General features: G+C 34.4%; 3 non-coding genes across 3 annotated transcripts in view; all 3 read left to right on the forward strand.

Moving 5' to 3' along the window:
• Positions 1–901: 901 nt before the first annotated feature.
• Positions 902–3015, forward strand: PKNH_0320900. The gene has a single exon (XR_005506366.1). It is a non-coding gene; the product is annotated as an 18S ribosomal RNA (ribosomal RNA).
• A 510-nt stretch (positions 3016–3525) lies between these two features.
• Positions 3526–3683, forward strand: PKNH_0321000. Its single transcript, XR_002461724.1, has one exon. It is a non-coding gene; the product is annotated as a 5.8S ribosomal RNA (ribosomal RNA).
• A 407-nt stretch (positions 3684–4090) lies between these two features.
• The window catches only part of PKNH_0321100, a 3998-nt gene continuing 2088 nt past the window's right edge, over positions 4091–6000 (forward strand). The window contains exon 1 of the ribosomal RNA XR_005506367.1: positions 4091–6000. This exon is cut by the window's right edge and continues 2088 nt beyond it. This is a non-coding gene — a ribosomal RNA (28S ribosomal RNA).

Genomic DNA, 6000 nt, shown 5'->3' on the forward strand with positions numbered 1-6000 from the left:
AAAAAAAATATGACAAATGAAAAATGGAATTTTTCAATAATAAATGACCATAACAAATATTTCGCTAGTGGCACGTAAAAAAAGAGAAAAAAAAAAAAAAAAAAAAAAAAAAATTAACAAATTTAAACGAGAAATGAAAAATATTTGAATTTTTATGTATTCATTTATGAAGCATAAAATCAAATGGCTTTCTAGAAATCTAATTAATTAATTTAGGTTTCTAAAAATTTCTACGTTTTTGAACTTTTATATCATTAAAGGTTACAATAATATTTTCTTAAATAATTTTCCTCAATTTTCATTTAATTTGCTTCTTCTTAATTATTTATCTTTTTATAATGTAGACCAAGTATTGCTTGGATTTTTCATTATAAGGATGAAAATTTCCTAGCAAGTAAAAAAAAAATGTATTTTTCAATAAATATCAATACATATTTATTGTAAAATGAAAAAAATGGTAATCTGTTCAATTGTATGCTATACGATTTAAGGTCTTCTAAAAAATGCATCATGCTAAAGTGAGGTATTATACATTAAAGGTTTTTTATCATGATTTGTTTGTTTTGCTTCCCCAAGTAAATCAAATCATTTTATGTTAAAATTCCAATTCAAGTATTATTACTCTTACGATTTTAGTAGGTGCACTAATTCCTATCATAAGGTTATATAATATTATAAAAAATAACTTAATGATTTAGGGAAATGACATAGTAAAACATCAACTGTGATTTGTTAGTATATAAATTATTATTCCAAAAAAGAATAGTAATTAATATTAATAAAAGAATTTCATGACACATTTATATAGCATTACGATATATTATTCATATATGAAAAAATAATTGGTTTATTGCTAATTAAATTTCATTAATGATGATATTGTCGTTGCCATATAAATAGTAACCTGGTTGATCTTGCCAGTAGTCATATGCTTGTCTCAAAGATTAAGCCATGCAAGTGAAAGTATATGCATATTTTATATGTAGAAACTGCGAACGGCTCATTAAAACAGTTATAATCTACTTGACATTTTCTATATAAGGATAACTACGGAAAAGCTGTAGCTAATACTTGCTTTAGCACTCTTGATTTCTTTCTTGAGTGTGTACTTGTTAAGCCTTATAAGAAAAGAGTTATTAACTTAAGGAATTATAACAAAGAAGTAACACGTAATGGATTATTCCATTTTTTAGTGTGTATCAATCGAGTTTCTGACCTATCAGCTTTTGATGTTAGGGTATTGGCCTAACATGGCTATGACGGGTAACGGGGAATTAGAGTTCGATTCCGGAGAGGGAGCCTGAGAAATAGCTACCACATCTAAGGAAGGCAGCAGGCGCGTAAATTACCCAATTCTAAAGAAGAGAGGTAGTGACAAGAAATAACAATACAAGGCCAATCTGGCTTTGTAATTGGAATGATGGGAATTTAAAACCTTCCCAAAATTCAATTGGAGGGCAAGTCTGGTGCCAGCAGCCGCGGTAATTCCAGCTCCAATAGCGTATATTAAAATTGTTGCAGTTAAAACGCTCGTAGTTGAATTTCAAAGAATCGATATTTTAAGTAACGCTTCTAGCTATAAATCCACATAACTGATGCCTCCGCGTATCGACTTTGTGCGCATTTTAGCTATTATGTGTTCTTTTAATTAAAATGATTCTTTTTAAGATTCATCTATTAAAAATTTGCTTCGGCATAATTTTTTTTGATGATCTTGTTACTTTGAGTAAATTAGAGTGTTCAAAGCAAACAGATATAGCATTTGTGCGTTTGAATACTACAGCATGGAATAACAAAATTGAACAAGTCAGAATTTTTTTGTTCTTTTTTCTTATTTTGGCTTAGTTACGATTAATAGGAGTAGCTTGGGGGCATTTGTATTCAGATGTCAGAGGTGAAATTCTTAGATTTTCTGGAGACAAACAACTGCGAAAGCATTTGCCTAAAATACTTCCATTAATCAAGAACGAAAGTTAAGGGAGTGAAGACGATCAGATACCGTCGTAATCTTAACCATAAACTATGCCGACTAGGCTTTGGATGAAAGATTTTAAAATAAGAGTTTTTCTTTTCTCTCCGGAGATTAGAACTCTTAGATTGCTTCCTTCAGTGCCTTATGAGAAATCAAAGTCTTTGGGTTCTGGGGCGAGTATTCGCGCAAGCGAGAAAGTTAAAAGAATTGACGGAAGGGCACCACCAGGCGTGGAGCTTGCGGCTTAATTTGACTCAACACGGGAAAACTCACTAGTTTAAGACAAGAGTAGGATTGACAGATTAATAGCTCTTTCTTGATTTCTTGGATGGTGATGCATGGCCGTTTTTAGTTCGTGAATATGATTTGTCTGGTTAATTCCGATAACGAACGAGATCTTAACCTGCTAATTAGCGGCAAATACGATATATTCTTATGTAGAATTGAATATAGTGGATTTGTTGGATTTTGAAGAAAATATTGGAATTACGTTAAATGTGATTCCTTTCCCTTTTCTACTTAATTTACATTTCCATCTATTTCTTTTTTGCGTATGAATGTATTTGCTTGATTGTAAAGCTTCTTAGAGGAACGATGTGTGTCTAACACAAGGAAGTTTAAGGCAACAACAGGTCTGTGATGTCCTTAGATGAACTAGGCTGCACGCGTGCTACACTGATATGTATAACGAGTTACTAAAATTACGATTTTAGCTGCTTGCAGTTTATTTCGTACTTTTCCTCCACTGAAAAGTGTAGGTAATCTTTATCAATACATATCGTGATGGGGATAGATTATTGCAATTATTAATCTTGAACGAGGAATGCCTAGTAAGCATGATTCATCAGATTGTGCTGACTACGTCCCTGCCCTTTGTACACACCGCCCGTCGCTCCTACCGATTGAAAGATATGATGAATTGTTTGGACAAGAAAAAATTGGATTATATCCTTTTTTTTCTGGAAAAACCGTAAATCCTATCTTTTAAAGGAAGGAGAAGTCGTAACAAGGTTTCCGTAGGTGAACCTGCGGAAGGATCATTATTACTTAACCAACTTTGCGATGAGATATGATCTTTTTCGGATTATTTCGATGGATGTTGCAGTTCTACTTGAAAAAGTAGTATTGCGATTACTTCGTCTTAATAATTTGAAGGAGTTTGTTTCTCATCGCACAAAGATTTTCCAGCATCCATTAGCATTAATATGTTGTGATGATGGGGAAAGGAAATTTGTTTCATAGTTGAAATTAACGGTGTATTTTTAAATACGCAGTTAGTTTTACTATGAAGCAGAAAGTACTTACCCTTCATCACGACATATCATTGCTGAAGATGCTGGAAAATCCCAACAATTTTAACGCATCAATTTTTTACATGTATTTGTGTGTTCTGCATGTTCACCATTTATGTGTTTTTTCATCTTCTATTCTTTACTGCTAATAAAGAGAAAGAAAATAAGCAATTGGAAGGAAGTAGTTGTATTGAAATGCATAATTTCAAATGCAAATAATTCTTCTTTTGTGTAATTCTGTTCTCTTCCTATATATTAGCACAGTCTTAACGATGGATGTCTTGGTTCCTACAGCGATGAAGGCCGCAGCGAAATGCGATACGCAATGAAAATTGCAGTGACTGTGAATCATCTGAACGCTGAATGTAAACTACACCAATTCTTCTCCCGAAGAATACTGGTACTCCTTCATAGAATCTAGAACACGGACCTAATGCCACAAAAATATGTTCTCTCTGCAATGTCCGCATTGTAAGAGGAAGAGAAGGTGGTTCTGATTGAGGAAATATGAATTGTGCTTCGGCGCGAAATCATATCTAATCATCGAATCGCAGTGTGGTTTTGCAGTGTTTTCTACCGTATGGTAGCACTTGCAGAATTTACATAAAAACTTCTCCCTAATTGAACTTTTTTTAGCGTATTTAAATGTAAAAAGTTTATTTGTGCTAAAAAAGAGTATTTTTGCTAGGCATTTAATTAGGTAGTGTTATGGTATGTGTGTGTATATGTGTGTAAATATTTTTTTTTTTCTGAAGGTTCGCTTTCTGGAAAGAAGGAATATTTGTGCATATATATATATATTATATTTATAATATTACTGAAAAGTGTTCATGAGTTCCTATGTTAGGAGGGCGAATCCGCCGAATTTAAGCATATAATTAAGCGGAAGAAAAGAAAATAACTATGATTCCTTTAGTAACGGCGAGTGAACAAGGAGTAGCTCAAAAGGAAAATCCCAGAGTTTGTGCAAGCTTACTTTGGGAATTGTCATGTGGAGTATTATTCCAAATAAATGATTTAGTTCTTTTTAAGCGAAGTGAGCAGGAAAGCTCCCCCTAAGAGGGTGAAAGGCCCGTAGTTTAATAACTTGCCATTTTCTTGGAATTTTACTTGAAGAGTCGTGTTCTTTGAGATTGGAGCACAAATGCGTGTGATACATTTCACATAAAGCTAAATATGTGTAGGAGACCGATAGCAAACAAGTACCGTGAGGGAAAGATGAAATAGTACTCAGGAATGAGCCATTAAATAGTACCTGAAATCGTTAAGATGGAACGGATTAAGAGAGAAAAAAAGTAAAGTGGAATTTTATAAATCTTCTCCGGAAGTTTTATTTTTTTCTGCTTTATTAAAAGGAACATCAGCGAACCCGGATAATTAAGATAAAACAATTTCCTGAAGTTGCCGGGAATATCTAATATTTCCTGCTCTTCACTTAGTCCTTACTCTAATGTCTGGACAACTGGTTTTATAAAAACTTCTTACTCAAAAGGGGAATTATCCTATTTGCTGAGGAAAATAAAAATTGCCGGGACTTGTCCCGACAGTTTGAGTTGTTTCTATACAATACTTTCTTAACCCACTCGTCTTGAAACACGGACCAAGGAGTCTAGCAAATGTGCAAGTGTGCATGACACATTAAACATTAATTTTTTTACGTCCCCGGACGTAATACATTTCTGTACGCATAATTAATGTAATATGTTAAATTTTGTAGAACCCGCGGAAAAGTTCTGCTTTTTTGCGGGCGCATACAATACCGGTGGGCAATTATGCCATATTGAGTAAGAGCATATTTGGTAGGACCCGAGAGGCTTTGAACTAAGCGTGACGAGATTGAAGTCAGACGAAAGTCTGATGGAAGATCGAATTGATACTGACGTGCAAATCGTTCATTTCAGTCACGTTTAGGGGCGAAAGACTAATCGAAAAGCCTATTAGCTGGTTATTTTCGAAAGATCTCTCAGGATCGCTGGAGTTGATTAATATAATTTTACCAGGTAGAGATAATGATTAGAGGAATCAGGGAAATCGTTTTCCTTGACCTATTCTCAAACTCCCAATAGGTAAAAAGGGCCGAAATAACTTTATTTGTATTTCGCCCAATTTCTTTTTTGTAAATAAAATAACTCCAAGTGGGCCATTTTTGGTAAGCAGAACTGGCGATGAGGGATGCTCCTAACGCTTGGATAAGGTGCCTAAATATTCGCTCATGAGATCCCATAAAAGGTGTTGGTTCATAATGACAGTAGGACGGTGGTCATGGAAGTCGAAATCCGCTAAGGAGTGTGTAACAACTCACCTACCGAATGAACTAGCCCTGAAAATGGATGGCGCTAAAGCGAATTACCGATACCAAGCCATAGAAGGGAAAGAAAAAAGATTTAGTACTTTCGAGTGCTTCTTCTTCTTTTAGGAACCTTCTATGAGTAGAAAATCGTGGGGTTTTGTGTAGAAGCGAAATACGTGAGTTTTCGTGGAACATATCCCTAGTGCAGATCTTGGTGGAAGTAGCAACTATTCAAATGAGAACTTTGAAGACTGAAGTGGAGAAGGGTTTCTTGTCAACTGTGATTGGACAAGAGTTAGCCGCTCCTAAGGGATAGCTGAAAAGTGTTTATATTGGGGAGGATTCAATCTTTTTATCCCCGTCTCGAAAGGGAAACAGGTTGATATTCCTGTGCCGATAGTATTTTGAGTGTAATAAAGATGGTAACATATACATAAATGAACTCC

Source organism: Plasmodium knowlesi (assembly GCF_000006355.2).
Source record: "Plasmodium knowlesi strain H genome assembly, chromosome: 3".
Classification (NCBI taxonomy): Eukaryota; Apicomplexa; class Aconoidasida; order Haemosporida; family Plasmodiidae; genus Plasmodium; species Plasmodium knowlesi.